The 24,518-nt window shown below is 41.6% G+C and overlaps 1 protein-coding gene across 3 annotated transcripts in view; it reads left to right on the top strand.

Annotated features, from left to right (window-relative positions):
* The window catches only part of tnr (tenascin R (restrictin, janusin)), a 109,802-nt gene that overhangs the window by 15,191 nt on the left and 70,093 nt on the right, over positions 1–24,518 (top strand). For 2 of the 3 annotated variants that reach the window (XM_042104785.1, XM_042104792.1), the window contains exon 2: positions 6,673–6,709. The exons of the other annotated variant lie outside the window; for it this stretch is intronic. The gene's annotated coding sequence lies outside the window, so the exon portion shown is untranslated. The remainder of the gene's footprint in view (positions 1–6,672; positions 6,710–24,518) is intronic. 3 annotated transcript variants of the gene reach the window in all.

Genomic DNA, 24,518 nt, shown 5'->3' with positions numbered 1-24,518 from the left:
GAAATATAAGACAAACAGTATATACTGTATATAGAGTTGCTGTATGGTATCAGAGCCACACTAAGTAGCCTTGTGTTTGGTCTTTCATGGTCCCTTTATAGTCACCTCAAGGATATTTCCATTCAATGGTCTTGCAATGTGCAACAACTTTGTGGCTCAAAATGTACAGTACGTGTATGTGTAAGCTGAGGCAGAAGTTGAAGTCCCACTAAGTCTCCCTTTTCAAAGACTAGCTGCCCGTATGTGCCGCATGTGCCGTGTTCATGTTGGAAGAGTAGTAGGACGCTAAACTCCGTGAAAGCGTTAGTTCGGAGAAGAGAATGGGATAGTGGCTGCCTGTCCAGTTGGGGGACACATTAATGTAAACCAAGGTTACGGGTGCGACTGGAGAGTGCAGAGCCCTTTCTCCTGCTCGGAAATAAAGACAGTGCTCACAGGCGCGGAACAGCACGAGGTCAGTGGCGACCAAGGATGACAAAGGAGTCCGTGGTGTAAATACTGAGCTCAGACGCCTGCTGCACCACACGTCTGTAGAGCTGCAGGACTCATTTGGCCATGTAACAAGAACCCTCATTTTCATCATTAAATTTGTTGTTGTGCCTGGAAAACTAGTGTAATTACATAAACAACCGTGTCTGCCTATAAAGTAAAATGATATAATACTCTGCTCCTATACGATATGTTTTGTACTTGGTATATGGTACATTTGTTTGTCCTCACAGATGTTGGAAGGCCATGTTTTTATGTTGTCATGATATCAGCTGTCTAACCATAGCACTACCTGGTTGTGGTGCACTTGAGTTTCTAGCATGGTTTCCTCAACCTTATTTGAAAAATCCATTTTAGACTCTTGTTTATTCCTCTCCTGCTGATGCCTTTCATCTGCAAAAGGGCTGGAACACCGTTTTTACCCAACTCCTCCTACTGAGATATGAGCTGTCAAAGGAATGTGCTGAGAGACTTTGTCCTGAATTTCAAAAGAGAGAACCTGATACGTGTCTGTCCTATGATGGAGTACCTGCGGATTATGCAACAGAGGTGGATTTGCTACAGTAGTTTCTCTTCTCTTTCTTCCTTTCTCTCCCCCCCCCCCCCCCCCCCCCCCCCCCCCCTTCAGAGGGATGCCATTCAGGTTATGCAAAATGTGCCAGTTTTGCCCAAGGAACACAGGATTTATTAAATTCTCTCATGCTCTTTTTACCCTTGGTCCATTCTTAATCAGCTGTGCACACCACTCGGCTATTGTACTTCCATAATGGGAGGGACTGCGACCACAATACTGCACTATAAAGCACTCTTCCATTCCCTCCTCCTACAATACCCCCCCCCAACACACACACACACACACACAGACACACACACAGAAACACACACACACACACACACACACACACACACACACACACACACACACACACACCCAAATCCAGTTTATGGCTTCACAATAAATCATTTCTTTGCTCTCCCCAGCAACACTACATCAAACTTCCCTCTAGCTCACTTAAGTGAGATTCCTCCGCTGCGGAGCGCTTAGTTGCTATGGATCAGACTTTGAGGGTTGTTTATGTTTTCACATTTTTAAATTGACTGAGATTAATGAAGGATGCAAGTCTTCTCATTAAGTATTTTTGGAAGAGTGATTCCACTTAATAAATATTTTGTAGCAAAATTGGGCTTGGTTACAGATTTATAGAGCAACTGAAAATGTGATGCTACATCCGGAAGAGTTCAGTCCTAGTTTTAATACTTAGAATTGTATTATTTTTGTTTGAGGAGTCCTATGGATTATATTGAATGAGCCATACTGTGTTTGGTTTATTTGTGTTCTGCAGCAAAAGCCTGCTGTGAGAGCTGCTTTCATGTCATTGCTTCTCTGCTTTTTTGTCCAAGGCTTTTCATTTCATTACAGCGGATTGTGGATTGTGTGGACACTAAAAATTTCACTGCAAAGCAGCATAATGTTGCTTTACATTTAAATCATTTTCAATACACTACTATACATGACTGGAATCTGGATTTTAAAAAATGCTGCTTTATTGTTTATTGGATCTTTTTATTCCAGCCATGTTCATTTATGAATGGATAATGCCACCGTGCCATGCTTTCATCCATGCCATGATCACATTCCTCTTGTTGTTTGTTGAATATACATCTTTCATCCAGTTCAATGGCAGCCTCAATGTGTCAGTTCCACAACAACCTTCATATGACCGTGACATTTCCCCCTCCCCGGTTCATGTAGGTCATTGTTTATTCATAGAACAGACCATTTACATCATCTCACTAGCCAGTCAAATTCAGTGGAAGCAGATTCTGTGGTTTAAATTGTAGTCTTATATCATATATCACATATATTATATCATATATATCACATAATGTTATCCTCAAATATGTACATTTCTTAGTTGCTTCATAAAATGGCTTGATTTGCATGTTAACTTTGATGGGCTATCATCATGGCTAAACTTCACAAGTACAAGAAGGAAACAAAATGAAAAACTTACTCTTTGGTGCTTTGAAATTGAAACGCACGTTTTTAAAATCTATGCAACCAGCATGCTTCTCAGTGAAGGCAACCCATTGATTTAATTTCACCCACAAGCCTCATTGGTATCAAACTCAGAACAGATTGCATACCAAGTACTGACCTTTGTGCAACAATAAACCACACCAAAAGATGGCACATGATTCTGGGCTGATTGCTAGCATTCCTCACTTTTATGGTGAGGCATTGCACCCTTTTAAATGGGAACTCCCTATAAACAAAAGAAAGGGGGGATCAATGGCGGAAGAGATCCCAGCCCTGTGCACTCAAACGGCTGTCGAATAACAGTGGTAGTGAACCAGACAAATGGGTTAGGACCCCACCCAAGTCAATACTTATCTGTGCGGCCAAAGACCCAGCGAGAGGCATGAACGTGCAAGTAGAGGTGAGCGCTGACAGAGGCATGGCTATGCGTTGCTTCCAACTCCTTCATCCTGAACGGGACCGTGCCACCAGGCTGACACTGGCTCCTCCCCTCCACTCCAACTCAGGTCCCTGTGTGAAATACTGTTGGATTAATACCTCAGATATGGCAGCTATTGTCTGGTGCTCACGGCATGCTGGTGGCCAGAGGATAATCGGCTAGAAAGCAGTTTTGGATCATTAAAACCTCATCAGAGCAAATGACAGTATTTTAGTACACTCTGAATGCCATTTACAGCCCTGCGTCGCCTCAAACTTTGCAGCAAAAGTCATTAGTTGCCCTTGCAATAGCATGCTGTATATATGATTAGGACACAGCACAGAATATGTGATATTTTATCACTCTTTCTCCCCCAGAGTAATGGCGCAGGAGAAGGGCTGTGTGGTGCCTGAATCTGTCAGGTCACACATTTAGTTCCTGAATCTAAGTTCACACCTCAGGCCAACCACAACAGTCTGGCATATGGCATTGCTATAGAATTAAACAGTGGTGAAAAGCATAGCAAAACTATCAAAGCTTTTTGGTACTGTACATAGATGGTGAACATAGATGTTGGTAATGCTAGTAATATGGAATATGTTTCCCAGCTGTGAATATACTGTAGCAAACGCTAAACTAAATGAAATTAAATTGAAAAATTAAAGCAGATTTATGATGATTTTCCTCATTGTATTAAATGGCCAGACCAACCATATGAATGTATGACAGCCTATGAGTGTTTCAGGGAACACATCAAAATAGTTAAGGTATAACTCATGAACGATGACAGACGTGGGTGAGCTCTCTGAATGGAAATGTCAAGAGGGATAATTTCTTCACATATGTGTCAGTCCATTTGTAATGAAAGCCTTGTTTTAAAGGTCATGTCAATAGCTCGTACCCCCGCCCCCCCCACTACATGATATTAACCATTGAAGCCCATAACTGTCATCAAAGAGAACTAATGCAATATGTATAGATCTCCGTGTCTTTAGCTTCAGGGTTGCCTTCCTCTTTAATGTACAATTTATTGATCTCCTGTTTTTCAAATCACTACATTCAATGGGTATTCAAATTGGCCTAAATTCTCTAGCTCTCTTCCACTCTGTCCGACTCTCTTTTGTTTATTTAAGGCTCAAACTACCTCTCTGATTAAATACTTATTTAGATCATATATATATTTTTTTTTTTTCTGTTGGGTATATACTTACACTACGTCTGGCAGCAATCAAACTGATAAGACTCAAGCTATTATCTCCTTCATCTTAAGTAGCTATCTCTAAAACATTCTGTATTGAGCAAAATACCCATGCCCTCTGACACTAAAGAGCATCAATCTCAGTCAGTCCATAGATCAATCTCTAATTTTAAACCTTATCTCAGATCAATACCAACAAAATTAATTTTAATTGTTTTCACAGAGGACGGTTTCGGGCTTCTCGACCAAACGTATGACTTAGCTGTGTGACCACTGGGCCGGCTGCTCGAGTGTGCTGTGTGGGCTTTGGTTCCTGGTTCAGGCACACTGTATTGACTTTCTCAGTGCCTCATGTGCTTCAGGGCAAAGTGCTGAGCAAGCAGGAGGTACCCCACCCCCAGCCCAACAATATTTAAAGCTGATTTATTGGTTCAAGGAGTTTGTTAATTTGTCCACCATTGACTGTGTAGAGATTTGGCTTTAAACACAAGGAAACAAGGATAGTGGACGTTAAGGCTTGTTTAATTGTGATGGTTGTTTTGGGTTTTCTAAGAAAAAAGAACATATGGAGGCTAGAAGAAAAAAAAAGGAGTCACAAAACAGACCTGAGATGATGCCTCTCAGCTGGGTACAGATTGAAGTGTCATGACTGAATGAGAATGACTTTACATCTAGAACTTTCTTTTTTATGGAAAAAAGGCTCCTTTGTGGTAATCTGTCCATGGATCCTAAAATAAGTTCAGCTGCTGAATTTTCTCTAGCAGAGAAATGAAGTCATTGTGGGATATCACATTTTCTAACCAGAAAAGGTTGTTTTCAGAGTAGATCTTGGATGGGAAGTTAATGAGTGTGTTTGATGTGTTTCAAAAGGAAGTGTTTGTTATGAAAAATTAATTTGTGGATTTACTTCAACACATTATTATTCATTTTCTGGAAGAAAATCATATTCACATGTGTACTTGGCGTCACTTCGACATAAAATGGCTTCTTGGCATTTATCAGAATCTGCTATAGTCTACCTTTTTGTCTGTGTTTATCAACCCACTGCAGCAATGTCTGAAGTAAGGCGTAATACCAGGTTGGCACTGTTACCCTTGCTCATGAATGTAGTTTAATTGGAAAATATTTCTGGAAACTATGAGTTGAGAGATATTTTTGCCGTCACCTAAAACACAAATAGCTTCTCAATTTGCCTAGTAGAGACCCCAAGAGATCCATCAGGAAGAAAACAAATGTACCTCTGCGCTACTACGGGTCACATCTAGCGCATCAACGGGAGAGGATCAGGAAGAAAACAAATGTACAGTACCTCTGCGCTACTACGGGTCACATCTAGCGCATCAACGGGAGAGTACCGAATCCAGTAGAAGAGAGAGAGTTCACCGGAGCAACAAAGATGTGGAATTTAAGTATTTTTTTATTATTTAAGGTCTCAACATAAGGACTAACGTTTTGACGTGTGCCACGTCTTCATCAGAGTCAAGACTTATGTTGAGACCTTAAATAATAACAAAAATACTTAAATTCCACATCTTTGTCGCTCCGGTGAACTCTCTCTCTTCTACTAGATCCATCAGGAAGTTTGGTGGTTTGGGTTAGGAAAAAAATGGAAATGATTTGTGGGCAACTGAATCACCATGCCTTTGCATGACAAGGGGGTTTATTAAGTCACATTAACAGAGATTTTTTCTTTTGTGAAGGAAAACTCAATTCTCAAAAGCAAAATTCTATCCCACCACACATCTACCCACCTCCAACCCTCCATGTCCTGCACATATTCAGAAAGAGTTTTTGATAGATGGCTTGCACTCCATAAACAAATGAACTTTATCTTCATTGTAGTTTTGGCCTGTGCCCAAAAAGGACACCCATAACTGTTGCTATGCTATTTATACATTTTAGGCTGAACAAACTAATATTTCAGCATTTTTCATCCTTAGCTAGAGCATATAACAAATGGGGCTTCTGTTGTCAACAACTTAGCTATACTGGAAAAGAAAGGAAAGAGCATTCATGTTAGAATATTCAGCTTTTTGGTAGATTTCATTGGAAATGAAAATGGAATATATGGAATTTTATATTCCATTTTAAAGGTATGCTACGGTATGCAGGTTTAGGTATTTTTGCCGAGTTTAGCTCCCTCTAGAGTCGCAATGTATTTATATGTTATTCTGCTATTGTAAATAGCAAACTTCTCGCGACTTATCCCCTCTGTACACAATGCAAATGCTTTTGTTGTGGAGGTGAAGGATTAACAACAGGCAAAAACTAAGGTACTAAGGTAAGGTACAAAAACTAACTCTCCAAAGGACTATATCTACTGACAAGGTTTCAGATTCTCGTGAGTTTTGGCAGGGCGGCACTCTCTGCATGGCTGTTTTTCTCCGTAGGGACTTGCTACATCTATGCTGTATAGCTATGCTAGATGAACAATTTACCTATTACAAGTTTGTTTACCACCAAATTGGCTTCAGAAAGATGAAAATCGTGCATAGTGTGCCTTTAACTATCTTTTTTTCCTTGCAGGATTCCGTTGTCCAGATATCAAGGTGTAATTGCTTAGGTAAGTCTGATTTCATGGCAAGTCTGTAACTAATATGCAATCTGTAATTATCTGAAATACATTGCTGTTATTTTCAGTGCACTTTATGAAAGAAACTAATTAGCACAGTAAATTATATTTTGCATAATGGAGCAACATATCCCTGTAAAAGCACATTTCACATTTCACATTTTATGTCACCTCGGACAAGTGGATTTCTTATTCATATCATTACATTTTAGAGTGATTCTACGAAAGGCATCCACATTAAATAATATCTGTACAAAAGATATTCAGTCACTGCATTGCAGCAATATACAACCAAACAAAGGCACTCTTCCCTTTTCCTGGAATAGAACAAAATCCATTCAATCACTTTGAGGAGGGTCTGCCTTAATAGGCACGGTCTGTAAGTTGCTGTCCATGGTACTGAATAAGCATGGGCAAATCATTTTGATTGTGAGGCGTCTGCTTGTCCTGGCTGGGCTAAACCTAGAATAATCAGATGGAATATATTCACTGAAAAAACCCCAACAGGAATCACCAAGACATTATTAGATTGGGGTGGGGGAAGGGGGGGGGGGGTTGTTCATGCACTCCAACACACCCCCACGCCACCAGCTAGGCACATTTAAGAGTATCTCTCATACACTACACAAGTGGGCTATGTGTGACCAACAACTCCAGCGCTGTCTCCAGTTACAGACAGAGGAAGTCTAAATACCGTGGCTCTGTGCATGAAACCAGTGGAGCCGCCGCCTATTCAATACTGCTGCGAACACACTCGGCCACATAAGAGATGTTTATTAAACTTGGCTAGGCTACATTGGGCCTCTTTGTCTGGCGGCGATGAAAAGTCTCGGCCTCTGAATGCCGGAGCTCAGATGGTAATGATAGACTGGGAGAGGAGGGGTGGGGAGCCGTTAGTGCCGGTCACGGATGTCTGTGAGGATGCTTTTCTAATGTGGTAGGGCGATTAGCATGTTCTCCCATTAATGTTAATTGGAACAACTGGGAGGCTGTCAAAGCACACAACTGAAGACACAACGGAAGATGGCTTCCATTACGTCTGTGTAAGGCTATGACACATTTGTTGGAAGCTAGAGAAGTTTTATACAGGCCTTCAAAGCAGTGAGTTGCCGTTGAGTGAGTCTGCACGTGGTACAACATGTGCAGCTTGTTATTCAGCTTTTTGAGACATAAGAGGGAGGTTATTGATTTCTCAAATGTCACAGGGTAAATGTTAGCAATTTCCCCCACTAGACAAATGGTGAAGTTTTATGAGATCAATGTTGACTTTTATAGATGATTTGATTGTGCTGACATACTGGAAAGCAGAGTGGAAGTCTACTACTGAGATAGCATTTGTACATGCAAGTAAATAAAGATGTAGAGGTTTCTCATTTGCATTCAAAGACAAAACGATTTATTCTATTGATCATTTTTCAAGCTATCATTATAAGAAATGAAGATGGACAACTGGCTCACTTTCACTTCAGAGTTGAAGACAAAACTGAAATGTAATACTTCACAAATGATATTTGGTATAACTGTGTGTTGTGTCTGTGTTAGTTGAGTGATGATGCTCATTCTTGACTACAGTATGCCACAAGGTCTGTGTGACATACTTACATACTTTGGAACCTACGAGATGTGTAGTTCTCTTAGCACATACAGTACATTGATGGGAGTACTTGTTTCAGATATGCCAACTTACTGCAAAGCACCTCAGATGGTCACAGTTCTACAACTTTAGGTGTGGGATTCAGTTTCAAATGAGTCTGAAGAGAAAGTTTGCGTACTATTCTGTCACCAGAACAAAAAGTGAACTTTTTCTTTTATAATTGAGGAAGGCATTTACATTTGGCAAAGAGGCTTTAAAAACCCCCAGCAGGTCATCCCGGTCTAGGCCAAAGTGCCGGTAATAAAAATGAGTAATGCCAGATACAAGCACCAAAAAAAAGAACAGAAAAAAAGAAAAGAATAGAAAACGAGGGAATGGAGGTGGAATTAGAGGAGGCACTGGGAGACTTTTCAGTAATGAGGAGGAATAGCACCAGCTTCATACTTTTGAACAATAGCAAGCTGGTTTGGGCAATCAGTGATGGTTTCCTGCTTATCGCTATGCTGCCTCATCTTGCTCACAGAGAAGGGTGCCCTCGTAAGTGCGAAAGGAACGGCAGGAGGAGGAAGAGGAGCAGGAGGAGGAAGGGGAGGTAATGGAAGTGAGAAGTGAGAAATGGAGAGATGCACATCTCCTTTCATTAGCGATTTTAGAAGCGTGGCACACTCGTTCTCCGCTCTAATCCCTTTGTATCCTCCACTCCACTCTCACCCCTCCAGCACCACAGGCTGTGCATACGCATCGGACACACTCATTATCAGCCTATTTATTTCATGTCACGAGGTTCGGGGAGGCCACCAGATATGTCAGCCAAAATAAATAAGAAAAACCTGGGGTTTACATTGCAAGTCAGATAGAAATTACATCCTTTAGAAATTGTCTGTGGTCACGGAAATGCACTCATGCAACAAGCATTTTTATTTTCAACAATATTCCTCCACCCTACCCATCAATTCACAATCCCCAACCATCACAAATACAAATGGAAAAACAAGCTGGCCGCTTAAAATTAGGAGACAGACCAAAGAGTGCAAGGGGAGAATAACGAATACTCCTGAAGTCATTCTAATCACGCAGTCAAAAGTTTGAGTTCAGATTCTATTTGTTTGTTTGAGTATGTTTATTTTTAAATAGATCAAATATTCAAGAGGTGATAAACCTCTCTGTTTTTGGTTTTTGCAAAACAGTCCTGGACACAGCAGCTTTAATCCTATAGGTCTCAGTGGCAGCATGTGCCCCAGATTTGGAAAAGCATGTAGGAGGCTCCCTCGGGAAATCGCTGTGCTTCCCAACCCTCTGTGTTTAGATTGACAGTCATACCTCCTCCACCAGTGGCCTACTGATGTGTTGTTCTTAATAAGGCTGTTTCTGTCTCTTTCTCTCTCTCTCTCTCTCTCTCTCTCTCTCTCTCATGAGCCTGAAACAGTGCAAGGGGACAGGAGAGTGACAGCTGTAGTAGTACAGGTTTTTAAGGGTGCCATTATGTCACAGGAGCAAGGTTGTGACCGCAGCCTCTCCCATGCCCTTTCTAGTAAATCTAGGGGACATGAAAGAGGGACCTTCAGAAAATGCTCGCGGCTTTTGTTTTCCAGCGATGTCAAGGACTCTGCACAATCAGGATGCTCTTTCCTTGTGGGAGCCATGTCCCAGGAAAGAGAGCTAAATTGATTCTTGGGGAGGATAATCATATTATTCTTCTCCCCCTGCTGAGGAACAGGCTGCTGTTAAGCCAATTGTGTCCCCAGGTTGGGGCTGTCTGTCAGCCATAGAATTTTTTAATTATCACCTAGGAGATCGGGCGTGATATTCATTTGCCAACAGTTTTCTTTTCCTACAGCAGCTGTAATAAATGTGTTGAATGTAAATACATTTCAGGGGAATACATTTGGCATATAGATGGGAATGACTAGATACTTAATTGAGTTGAAAACCAAAATCTAATCCAATGGGTATAGGCAAGGTTTAATATGGTGGTTTTGTTTTTGGAGAAGTGCTTCAACGTATGGTGCTCTTGTCAAGCTATGTGTGTATTTTAGCAAGAAGGCCAGTTTTGGAAGAAAACAGTGTCATAAAATCTTCTTGAGGTTCTTGAGGGTGCCATATGGCACCGTAGATGTTGTTATGTAGGAGAAAAGAATGTATTTTAGCACGGAAGGATAACACAAGGAACACATTTGCTTGCATTTTGTGAGAGAGGCAGTGATGTACACTTGTAAGAGATTGCAAAATAAAGTAAAAGACACTTTTGTCACCACAGGGGATTAACTACATTATAGTGTGCTGGTTAGTTAAAGGGAATAGAAGGGAGCTAAACCTATCTATACCACCCTCTGCTGTTGGGGTGATGTTTCTTCTTTGAAGACAAATGAGGGAAATGCCTATCATACTACATTAAGTTAAATATATTAAGGAGGGTTTTTTCAGGTGGTTTTAGGTGGGACAACAAAGGGGACAGAGCTTTTGTTACATGTTGTTGTGCCACACTGTATTTAATGTCTCACTTAGTAACAATGGGATTATATAACCAATGTTACTGTACATACACAAGCCATTACAGGAGAAAAAGAAAAGAACATGATGGAATAAGTCCTCAGAATATTATTATCTCAAGGTATTTGAATAATTAGTCTGTGTATGTTGTTTGTGTGTGTAGTTTGTGACATATTCCTAGTTGAAATACTGTAATGCTTTAATTTGCATTTTAATTAGCATTTTTCTACCAGTACATCTGTGTTGTAACACAGGTTGGTCATGCTATCATACACGTACAAGAGTGGTGCAGGTTCTTCATCTCATGGATGTTCACAGATGAACAGGAATTCATTACTCAGACAAATCCCCATGATGTCACACTCCTCATGCCTTACATAGGCTATCTATCCAATGCCATTAGTTTCTATGACCGCCGCGCAGCGAAGCGGCAAGCACATGCACGCACACACACCCACCCACCCACCCACACACACATAAACATAAACATAAACATGCACACAATTCAAGAATTTCTCAGAATTATGAACAGGCAAGATGGGGGTGGGGTTATATAAAATGTATTTTACATGTGAAATCTATGAACTAATCATGTTTTGGTACTTGTTGTCTAGCAGATACCAGTGAGAATTGAGTGTGCATAATGCTCTTCAGTGAGACAGTTAGAATCATATATGCCTTTCAGCGTGACTTATTTTTGTGGAAAACATGTGCTGGACTGGGCGGTGGTCATATTTTGTACCGCTCTGCGGTACATCTTGTTTCGGTAACACTTTACTTGATGGGTGAGTTCATAACACATTCATAGCAGCTATCATAAACTGCACATAAAGCATTCATGACTGTTTCATGAGACATGACTCAACATGCATACCAAACCTTTTATTAATGTGGAAGACAGAACGATGAACTTGTCAAACTTGTCAAAATAAAAGTCCAACAATCGCAAAGCAGCATTGCCGTTTTTCTCTCCAGCCTTTGTAAATACTTCATGAATATCTTATGAAGTCTACATTGAATGTCACTTTACTATACAAGTTGTGAAGTATTCATAAACACTGAATTTAACACTGGGAGGTAAACTAGCCTACATTCAGCTGACCCGTATTTGTGTAACCTGGAACGGTTTGACGTTCCCAGTAGCAAAAGATGAGAAATCATCTGCAAAGGTATCATAAAACAAATACATTTTTATGAAACAAAAATTATTTGCTTGACCATGTTCTGTCTTTTTGGCACTGGAGTAGCCCATTGACTCAGATGTGACGTGATCAGGTAAGAGGTTTGGAACAAAAACGGCAATGCTGCTTTGCAATTGTTGGATTTTATTTTGACACATTTTTGTCGTTCTGTCTTCCACATTCATGAAAGGTTTGGTATGAATGTTGAGTCATGTCTCATGAAACAGTCATGAATGCTTTATATGCAGTTTATGACAGCTGCTATGAATGTGTTATGAACTCACCCGTCAAGTAAAGTGTTACCGTTATTTCTATTTCCTCAGTCAGTTGTAAACAGTCTCTTAGTGGAACAAACTGTGTCAGTTCCGTTCTGTTTTATCAGATTTTTTAAAATATTGTGGTTAATGTGCTGATTACAAATTATTCTTTGATTGTTCTATCTGATCAGTTTGTAATACTTCTGCATATTAATTATTTTTTGTTTATGATTCTGTCACAGCTAAAATATTTTTTTTATGGTTTATGGCTAGACGGCAACTTGAATTGAAAATAAGAAAAGACTAAAAAGTTGTCAAGATCATGATTGCAATGCTATTTACATGTATTTAGAACAACTATAAAGACGGTGCAGCTTTATTCGCAACATGCCACAGCACTTGTCTCTCCTCTGGTATACCAGTTCTCAAGAGTACTTTAACAGCACTTATCTCTCCTCTGGTATACCAGTTCTCAAGAGCACTTTAACAGCACTTGTCTCTCCTCTGGTATACCAGTTCTCAAGAGCACTTTAACAGCACTTGTCTCTCCTCTGGTATACCAGTACTCAAGAGCACTTTAACAGCACTTGTCTCTCCTCTGGTATACCAGTTCTCAAGAGCACTTTAACAGCACTTGTCTCTCCTCTGGTATACCAGTTCTCAAGAGTACTTTAACAGCACTTGTCTCTCCTCTGGTATACCAGTTCTCAAGAGCACTTTAACAGCACTTGTCTCTCCTCTGGTATACCAGTTCTCAAGAGCACTTTAACAGCACTTATCTCTCCTCTGGTATACCAGTTCTCAAGAGCACTTTAACAGCACTTATCTCTCCTCTGGTATACCAGTACTCAAGAGTACTTTAACAGCACTTATCTCTCCTCTGGTATACCAGTACTCAAGAGCACTTTAACAGGCTCTTAGGGTCAGAATACCTTGTCACTGCATATTTTTCTCTTGCTGTAAATCTCCTGCTCCCACTCTCGGATTTAAACACACGCGTAGGCCTACACACGCATACACAAACACACACACACACACCACATACATACACACACACACACACACACACACACACACACACACAGAATTCATTACATTTGCAGGGGTCATATTCAGTAAACCTGTAAGTGTGGTGATATATTTCACTTCCTGCTCAGTCTGCAAGGTCACTTTTCCACTTGAATAAAAGATTTATTTACCTATAAAACAGCAAACAATACATCCCCTCCCCACATGCCACGTGTCTCACAAGGAGGAAAGATACTATTGAAACATCTACAATTACGCTAGACAAGGTGAGGGTCCTCATAAAGTGCAGAAGCTATTCCCTAAGCCCTATCATGCTATTTGATCCCATGTGAATAGCACAGGGCCCTTGCTCATTCCCGCACTCCTCCACTATGCATCTCAGAAGAGAATGGCACACGATCATCAAAGTGACTGCAAAGTCACTCATTCCTGCCGAGATAATGGGAGTCATCCTGATGCCTACGAATCTATTGCCATTGATGCAGGCACAGAGAACACTCGCTCCCTGAGACAAAGCTACTATTTAGAAGGCAAATCGATTCGCTAAAAATACCCAACTTGCCTGACATTGGGATTGACCTGACTCCAACCCTGGTTATCAGGAGTGTCTCCAGCACAACACTTGTGCCAAAGGCTTTGTTGACATTGACACTGTCAAATGAGTATGAGTACACACCACTTGTACACAATGAGCGAATGGCAAGTGTTTAATAGATACAATGGACATTTTTCATTATCATGTGGGTAACTCCAGCTCCAGCATGTCCACAATTTCACTTCTGAATATAATGCATTTTCCGTGTACCGTAAATCCAGTGACTGAAAGTCTCATGATGTAGACCAAAACAGCACTAAAATGTAGAACAGCGTTCTCAGGAGTTGACTAATTTAAAGAATCGATTGGCCCCTTGAGTGCTCTTGCATATTCTTCTCTCCATTGTTTAATTAGAGGCTGATTAACCCCCACCATCCCAGCCAAATTAGAATGAGATGCTTTATACATTCCATGCCTTGCTTTGCGTGTAAATTTGAAGTAATTGGAAAATGGAGAGTAACGCCTGCTCATAGTGTATCCAGGGAACTGTCAATGGTGTTTCATTTTATAATATGCATATTTTACACTTAGTACAAACACATCTAACTACCCATGCACCTACCACAACCCACACACACACACACACAAACACACGCATACAGTACACACACACTTGAAGTGTTTTATTATGCTTTTTATCTATATCATCGATTCATAACCAGATCACAACAGAACAGTTTCTTATTCAGATCAGTTTCTTATTTTAGATATTGCATGGAAACGTAATGATTCAAAATCAGAAAGAATAATAAAAGATTTAGCACAAAAATCTGGATTTTATATTTTGACATATCCATCAGAGAGATCTCTGTAGTTTGTACAGTACTTATGGCAATCATTATTCATGGCATTAGAAAGTGAGTCTTGGCATGGAGTAATCTTGGCCATTCAATCACCAGGCCTGGTTGTTCTTCTGCCACGGGCATGATTATGGAGCGGGAGACATTGGACAGATTGCGTGCAATGAATTAAATATCACCTCCTTGCATAGCTAAAGTCCGTCCAACGCACATTCCTCTAATCACCAGGATGATGTCTGTGCATAGCAATGCCAGGATCACGGATTTGCTCCACCACGGGAAATCAACCGACCATGATTATTTCACCGTGTTGTTCGTTACTAACCAGTCGTGTCGTCCCATTTCCAATTCATCTAACATATCTTTTCATGTACAATCACAATTGCACAGCTGCAAAAAATATACAGTGGCTCTTTGTAATTGAGTAAGATGATGTATTGGTCTCATTGGATGTTCTTAATGAATCTGCTCATTTTGGGGTGATTCCCCTTTCTTTAATCTCATAGACCTTTTTATCAAATTGAGTGATTTGCCCTTCATGCAGCTGTCATGTTTGTGGTAAAAAAAAAACCTCTGATGTCTGTACACAGTTCTGGCAAAAAAACACAAACATAGTTGCTCGGACCAAATCATATGTTCTCTCTGCCAGTAAACACACATTCTTCAGGAGTGTGGAAGGGAAGGCTGTGATTTGATTGACTGTTGAGCGACAATATCAACAACTTTTTTGTCAAACGAAAACCCAATTCACAGGCTACATCTTTAATACACACATGCTTTTTTGTGGTCCTGTATTTGGAAATGTCTGTGCAGTAAGTTTATGTGAATCATGCTGCATTTCCTCCAGTTCCATGATAAACCTCGGCTGGCAGACATAGGCTGGGGGCAGCCGTGGCCAACTGGTTAGCACTTCGGACTTGTAACCAGAGGGTTGCCGGTTCGAACCCCGACCAGTAGGAACGGCTGAAGTGCCCTTGAGCAAGGCACCTAACCCCTCACTGCTCCCCGAGCGCCGCTGTTGTTGCAGGCAGCTCACTGCGTCGGGATTAGTGTGTGCTTCTCCTCACTGTGTGTTCACTGTGTGCTGTGTGTGTTTCACTAATTCACAGATTGGGATGAATGCAGAGACCAAATTTCCCTCACAGGATCAAAAGAGTATATATAATTATACTTATACTTCACATGACATGGAGGTGGGCCACATTGGTGACACAATCAGTTAGGCTACTGGCAGTTTCATAATCACTTCAGCCAGAAACCTCAGTCCGTAATTTGTGCGATGAAACCTTGCTGTTGTTGTTGTTGTTGCTGATGCTTGTGTTTGTGCTGCCTTGTGTGTAAACAAACAAATGAATGTGTTGATTCAGCATCGACCCCCTGTGCACTTGGGAGTCTTGATTTCACAATCAATAAGCACCTCTCATATTTAAGCTTGCAGGTCAGTTTGTCCACAGCTTGTTTCTACGCTCTGCTGTGGTAATGTCTACACAACTGCATGTTATAGTTTAACTTGTGTTTGAGAGATGTACGGTATTGGAAGTAAAGGGAATGAACCATTAAAATTGTATTCATAGAATAGACACGTTTGCCAGTGTCATCACGGCTGTGTCTGATAGATTATTGCCAAGAGGAGGAACTGTAGCCAGAGGCCATTAAAAGAGACCGTTTTATTTCATTCCAAGTATCCATTGAAATACAGAATGCTGAGTCAATGCTGTCAGAAACCCATGGTCAAAGATGCATTTCAATCTAATGAAGTTTGAAACAGCAGCATTAAACAACGATCCCTATTTTCCCCATTGTTTTGCTGGTTGCATTCTTATTATCCTTTGCATGTCTAATCCTTTTTCCTACTTGAACTGCTCAGGAGCCTTGAGAAAGGGAAGACTGCAGTCTAGTTACCTTTGTAATTACCTCTAATAGCTGCCATTCATTGAGCACTCTGAGATCTCATTGATTTTTTTTTTGAAGGGGGGGGGGGGGTGTTTAAACAAAAGGTTTGGGTTTGGGCTTTTTGTGTCTGAATGCCACGGTCCTCGAAGGTGGACACTCCGATATGTCGGTACAGACTCCCTGGGCGCAGACTGCCGGGCCATCGATCCGCAGGGAAAACAATGTGCCTACGTGCCCTTCCCTGTGGCAGCCCGTATTGGCGAAGTGTTTGTTTTTATCACACCTAATCACAGGAACTTCCTCCCGTCCGCAAACTGCTAAAATGGTGACTTGTGAGATAGAGGGGTGGAGTACCAGCGATTAAATGCTAAAATGGTGACTTGTGAGATAGATGGGGGGAGCCGTGTGAGGGTGCGCCCCAGCTGGACTCCAGGGTTGAGACCACGCCATGCCAGAGAGGGCAGGGGCATGACCATTGGAAACAGATTGACCAAGAGTAAGAATATGCAGAGGAGACAAACACTGTGGGATCGATGCGGTTCTGCTGGTGGGCAGCAGAGGAGGTCAGCCACCAGAGACTAGAGGACCGAAGGCTTCATTCAAAGGTAGCATGCATCAGCGGTCTGAAACTACTGGGTCAATGGACCAACCCAGAGAATGAAGGTCGAGCACTAGGACTGATAAATTGTCATTCATTTCTATCGACACACTGACTGTTTGAAAAGCAATTGCGTAATGGTTGCTGTACTGTTAGGATCTTAAGACTTGAATTATACCAAAATAGTGACCGCCTCATACTGTAGGGAAGAGATAAAAGTAGCTGAAAACCCTAAAAATTGCAACATCTAAATCAATTGCATACATTACTCACAAACATTGATGAATTTTGTGTGGACTGATTGGATACAGCTCACATTTTATCGACATACCGATATGACCTAGATATTGGATATATCTCATATTTTACCCACAAACCTACCGGACAGTGACCTTTTTAAGAACATACAGAGCTGTAGAAGTCATGTACAATCCATGAGGTGTGTCTATGGACAAACAGGGAATAGAAAAACCCTTCTCCCATCATATTGATTGTGTCTCTACTCATATTATGCAGTAGTCAAACAGTGTCAGCCTGCACTTGCACTATTCCCAGTTATGGGGTTTGAGATGGCTTGTGCACCAGCCTGAGGTCTTTAATCAGGATAAGTAACAGTGGAAATCTCCAGGTACCACAGAGTGCACACAGATTAACCTGCTGATGGCTGGGGTCCCTGGTCTTATGGCAAACCATACTGAATTATTTACGAGCCTCTCTCTGATTCCCGTTCAGCATACTACTGCCAGCAGAATTCTGCATCGGCGAGTTATAGCTACGGTCCCTTCCAACAGTCTCTCAGATAGAACATAATCTGATTTGCTCACCTAATGAGACGCTGTGGCATTCGCCATGCTTGCCAGAGCTGCAGGCATGCTAGGCTCTGCCGCGGTCTGTGTACCTACATATGACTTGATTGGGGGAGGGCGTTATTTTTAGGTGACTGCGAAGGAGGCAGGCTTTAATGAATGGGCCCTTTTTTGCAATCTGACAGGAGAGAAATCGACTGCAGAGTTGGCAATGTTTCCCAGGCTGACCAGAGCAGAACGGTGGAGCAGGACTCCTTTGCTTTCATCCTGTGGGAAATATGCCTTGTGCCACTATCTAGTGAAGATATGAAAATATCAGTTAACAAATACTAACTAGCCATTGTAGTATATTGTAGAAGCAAGGCAGAAGAGATAGGCACATTGACAGGTTTATGTTGTGATGTAAATATCGCTGAGGCAAAAAAAAAAAAAAAAACGTTATTAAAAATCAGTCATTTCATTCAGTTGAAATGCATGATCGCAGACTGGAGTTGTTTATTTTGGGTAAACAAAAAAGGCATACAGTGGAACAAAAAAGGACAATGGCGCTATTAAGCCACCTAATTAAGACTTGCTGCCTTGTTATCTTCCTTTGCTTCAAGCAACTGCTTCCCACCTCATTTCATTGTTCCATAAATATTTAATGTGTCCTCTGTTTGGGGCACCCTTTCGATCAGGAGCAAATTGGCTGTAAGGAGACTTTAGAGGCGGCTCCCGGGCCATGTATGGAGCCTCTGAAGTGATTGTAAAATCCACTGAGGTATAAAATGGAAATGTTCAAACTCGGCGAGGGCGTGATAAATAAATACATAAGAGATCACCAGCTGCAGCTCAGCACCTCGCGCTGACCTGAGACAAGTGGATATGGAGACCACAGCCATATTACTTACTTTGGATTAAAAATCATCGCACTATACATAGTGATCTCTAGTGATCTGCAGTCTAAAGAGGAGTTGTGGAGATATTTAAGCACACAATTACTCCATTGGATTAGTTGGTGTAACATATGGAGAAGTGGTTGAATGTAGAATCACTCTCATATGAGACAAACTTTTTGGAACCTTGATAGACCTTACGATGACCCTCTGGCTTTGAGTATAGAAGTGAGAGTGGCTGTGGTCATTTCCCGAGGAGATAAAGTAGTGTTTCAGGCCTGTGACAAAAGGCTCCTCTTCATCAGATGCAATTTCACACTAACTGTCAGTCCTTAATTTTCCATCTCCATCCTCAGCCAGTGACCAGGGCTTTCAGGTTTAAGGCAGAGCGGAATGGGCCAATAGCGTTTAATTGCCTGGTTTTATGGAGGCTGCGGAGGAGTAATAGCCACTCAGCAATTCTGTCCACATGATAGATTCTGCTGATGGTCCTGGGCGCCAGGCTGTGTGCTCCGGTGGTCGAGCTGGTGAAAAAGGGCAAGCAGAAGGCTCAGGAAGAGTCACTATGGGCTCAGGTGCCGCTTGAAAGAAAACCTCTCACTGCCTTCATTGGGCTCAATTAGCCTTGACTGTCAATCCTCAATCCAGTCCTTTTTTTTTTTTTGTTCTGCTTGGGTTTGCAAAAAAATTTGATGGGATAAGGGCGGAGGATTAATTAGTACAATTGGAGTCCCTGCGTGAAACTTTATTTACTTTAGGTGTGTGTGTGTGCGTTTGTATTATTTTCTAGACTCTTTCCTTCTCTTCCTGCTTTGATGTTGACTGGCATCGACTTTTATAACATTTCATCAATCACCTCAAAAAACAGACGAACACTAGATCAGCCCTTCAATTTCTTTGATGTTGTCGAGAGCAAATCAAATGCAGTTGGGGGTGGCCAATGCCACATGGACAAAAAAAAAAGTCATCTGCAGTTGACCTGCTAAACAAAGCTCAACAGCCATCCCTGGGTGTGTATTGCAGCTGGAGAGAACTGTAAGTTGGTGGGGGTGAGAAGAAGTGCTGATGCTAGTGAGCTGTAAAATGAAACCCCTCAAATAAAAGAAAACATTACTGACACAGAGGTAATGAAATAGACCCACTGAGTTTCTTTTTTTCTTTTTTATGGAATCAAGCGAGTTCCAATGCTTTATTATTTCCCCCTTTTCATTCCCTCTGTATTTGTCATTCTCAGGCTTGTCCCTAGTTGGTAATAACACTGTTCATTTGGTGCAATAATGTTTAATGTGTTTGCTCAACATTTTTGCCATGTAAGCCATTCTGCTTCTCCCATGCTTTCACCATGCTCTCTGTACATGATACTGGTTAAAATACATCCGAAATGACATTTGCTGATTTGTGATATCCTTTCACCAGAGCAATGAAGAGATAATAGAGTTGATTTAACAGCAGCATTATCTCCCCATCATTTCATTTGACTTTGTTCTGCTAGCTCTAAAATAGTGTGTTAGTATCCTTTATGTTTGTATCCTACAATATTAGAAAGTCTCACCAAACTCAAACATATGAAGATGGTTTATGTTCAAATGTATCAAATCTTAATCAGACCTTGGTTTAGCGAGATATGGAATGCTAGACATTGTGTCTAATTACTCATCATGCAATTGCTTTTGCAGTGCCAATTCATGATAAGTACATTTAAAGTTTCAATCCATAAAAACCAATTATCTGCACAGCCTGACAACTAGGAAGCCATTTTTTTACATAGAGAATGTTAATGAAAGATCTGTCAGTTCAGGGACCACTGATAGCACAATCACTGAACAGAACTTCGCTTCAAAGTTGTTGTCTGCAGTTGTTTTTGTGTTTTGACTTTCAAGTTCATAATGATAAGAAATCTTGCCTCTCTTTTTAGCAGTGTAACGAGGCAGGCTTAGTTACAGTGGTCATGCACCATATGCTGTCTATTTCAATATCAGGAAAACAAAGTAATTTTACTGGAATCTGGAGGAGACAAGTACGTTGTATAAACAACTACAACATTGTTATAATAGTATTTCACATTTATACTAGTTATTCATATTTTATAGGCCTATCACTATGTGGTGCAACTAGTTGCTCATCCCACTCTCCAATAACCATCAAATGTGTCAATGTCAAAGATTACATGCTTTTATTAGATTCCTATCCCTATGGTCAAGCATTACATAGTGTAGTAAGAGTAACCTTGTAATCTTTCAAAACAAACCTCTCTTGTAAAAACAAACTGTGAAGGACAAAAACAACACAAATAGATCAAATACTTAAGGCCTTCAGCACACACTTAAGACACAGATAATGTTATCATTAGATGTATTCTGAATTTCTATGACATGGCTTGCAGTCCAGTACTGTGACAGTGATAGATGTGGAAAATAAAAGCTGCGTAACACCTCACACTTCACCGATTAGTGCCCTACCTTGTTACCACATTGCGATAGAGTGCATTGTCGAGGCAGATCAATCTCAGCAATGGCTTTTTCAGTGTCAGGAGTAATAGACCTTAGAAGTGGTACGTGCTTACATATTTCTTGCCGCTCTGCCAGGTATTCTTATGATAACAGATGGAGCAAACCTGCGCGCACACATACCCGCACTGAGTTTTTAGACATGCATTTTCGAAAGCCGCGAGCCACTGACTTATATCCATGTCCTTGATAGACACTGACAGGTCCCATGTAAACCCTGCGCTGAGCTGGCTGGTGGTGACTGATGTTAGCCATTTAATGTGCATCAGCGCTTTCAAATCTTATTATACACCAAGAACCACAAGTCTCTTCTCCACGAGAAGCCTTGAGACTCTGCTGTCAGCTCTCTTTGTGTAATAGTGAAAAAGAAGATGGTTTTCACTGCCCATGGGGTGGAGTGGTTCATGTCTGACACTTGACAGTCTTGTTGAAGGTTGCTTGTTAAGGTAATATGTGAATCATGCGTTCCATCTGACAGGGTAGGGTTTTCGAAGGTCTCTTTGCAGTTGCGTCTTTGAGCTTAATTGCTACTTGACTCTGCTGATCATCCTTACCGTCATACCTTTCCATGTTAGTCTTAGATAGATAGATAGATAGATAGATAGATAGATAGATACTTTATTGATCCCCAGGGGAAATTCAAGGTCTCAGCAGTCTTGGATGATGCCTTTGAACAGTTTGTGAGTGCAGCTCTTTCAGGTCTACCATGCTGACATGTTTTTAATGTTATACTAGGCTAGTAGTATTTTATAACAATGGCATTCAGATTGCACCTGCTATTGTAAATGGCTGCCTTACTCAGGACAATCTTTGGATTTGATATACAGTATAACCTGAATAATTCATGCTGAAATCAGCAATATCACAGAAAACAAAATTAGAAAAATTGAGGTAGATTGATTTGCATGATTTTAGACACACAATGTAAATGGATTAGAACCTCAGTGGTATGCTACTTCTGCACCCCACTCTTACAGACACACACACACACACACACACACACACACACACACTCACACACACACACTCACACATATATAGATGCAGTGGTCTACAATCGCCCTCTTGCCTCCACTGAGGCGTGAATGGATGGTAGCAGTGAATAACCTTCTGAATGGAGGCAGTCAGCTCTCCAGTGCAGTGTTGTCATTTATCTCTCATATATCCCCTGTGTTTGTCCTTGTTGTAAACATAATCAGATGATTAGCCTGAGAGATGGGCCGCTGTGGATCATTAGCAGGCCGATTTGCCTCTCCCTGTCTGAGCCCCATCAACCCCCTCTGCTGGTGAGATCCCAAAAATTCCTCTAGGCGTGTGAGATGGAGGGGGCAGACACTTCACTCTTGAGTTCAGTGGTACTGTAATTAGTGTCGTGTCCTGTTCGCCTGTGTCATTCTGCAGTCTAAGTGCTCTCTAATCAGGCTCATCTCAGAGGCATCCCAAGGTTTAGCGGGACTGGGGGGATATCATGCCTTTGTTAAATGAAAAGTGCATTTTTCAGTGTGGATGCCTTTGCAAAATGAGACATATCTCTGCATATCTGTGACAGAGAGCCAAGCAGTGGATGGTGCAAAATGGTATATGACATTTAGAACAGTGCACAGTGACAAAAACCTCCAGTTATTGGTATTTGGATCTGTCAATGTGGTGAATGTTTTACACTTTCATGACTTGTATGTGCAGGGAACAGCACCAGCGACCTGCAACTGGGTTGCGAATGGCTGTCACACTGTTAATATGCAGAGTGTGGCAAGTGTTACTGTATGCCACTAATTACCGATGGCCTCCTCGTGGACCTTTTTTTAAACACACGGTATGGGGCCTGTATGCATGGGCTAGGGGTCTTCATATTTCACTCAGTCCAGTGTGCTCACTGGTGCATGTCTCCATAGCGATAAGGGTGAGTGGCCAGGGCTTGACCTAGTTGAATCGGCAGTATTTCACACACACACATGGAAAACTGCCCCCAGTAAAAATGACTTTCGATTAGTTTTGACCTCAACTGCAAATGACACCCCCCTATTGGAGTGATCCATTGTCAAATTTGGTTTGGGCATGACAAAGTGCCTTCCTTATCTAAAAACCTCTAAAAATAGAATGATGTCTTCCGCACTTATTTGTTGGGGTCAGTTTGAGCTGGCATGATGTCGATGATCTCCAGCAGCTAGCCAGACCTCCCACACATACACGTGTATATGAAAAGCTGTGTTGAAAGGGACGAGTCTGTTTCATCCACGCTGCCTTACTGACTGGAAATGAGCTGTCATCTTGCTCTCTCTCTTTCTCTCTCTCTCTCCGTCTTTCTCTCTCTCTCTCTCTCTCTCTCTTGTCAGAGTCCATGCCAACTGAATGCATGATAGAGTGGGGAAATTAGGCAGATGCAAATAGAAGTTCGCTGGTGTTTTGACATTATTCTAGCCTAATCGAGGGCTGATTGGACAGCCTCGGCATGACCTTCCAGCAGAGAAAGCGCCCTGTCTAGCCCACGCTATTCTCAAGTGCTACTGTGTCTGAGGTTAACCCTTCAATTAGTGCAATGGTGGCAAGAAATTATCTCGTCTACTGAATGGGATGACCTTCTAACATCTATGGTTATTAGTGCTACTCAAACACCATGCTTGCATGCATAATACATGCATTTCTTCTCTGTCGTGGCGATAACATTTTTTTTAGGGTTAGGGCTGAACTACACCAGGCGCGTAACTGAAGCGTTCCGTTCACGTTGCGTCTGCTGCAACAATTAGCTTCCATTATAATCAATGGAAGTAGCTACACCAGACGTGACAGTGGGGCATACGTTCGAAAAAAATAGACCATTCATCTAAAATGGATTTTACGCGTCGCGAACGGAACGCTTCACTTACGGCTCCTACACACAGCTGCGAACTGAATTGTGGGTCCGTTGCATCGCGTTTCTCCCGCCGCTCGCGTTGAGAAGTTCAGCTGTTGCTGCACCGACAGACGGCACCGGCCAATCAAGCCAATCGACTGACAGCACCAACCAATAAAATTACGGTTATACTTCAAGTCATTTGCATAGCTACCGTCGGGAACACCCACTGGCATGCGTTAACGGAACGCAACTGTGTGTAGGAGCCGTTACGCGCCTGGTGTAGCTCATACCTTATATACCATAGTTGCCATGAAGTAGACGGCCTGTTCTAAGGCACGAGTA

Source organism: Alosa sapidissima, chromosome 1 (genome assembly GCF_018492685.1).
Source record: "Alosa sapidissima isolate fAloSap1 chromosome 1, fAloSap1.pri, whole genome shotgun sequence".
Classification (NCBI taxonomy): Eukaryota; Metazoa; Chordata; class Actinopteri; order Clupeiformes; family Clupeidae; genus Alosa; species Alosa sapidissima.
Note: the sequence above shows the minus strand (reverse complement) of the source record. Positions and strands in the feature narration are given on the sequence as shown.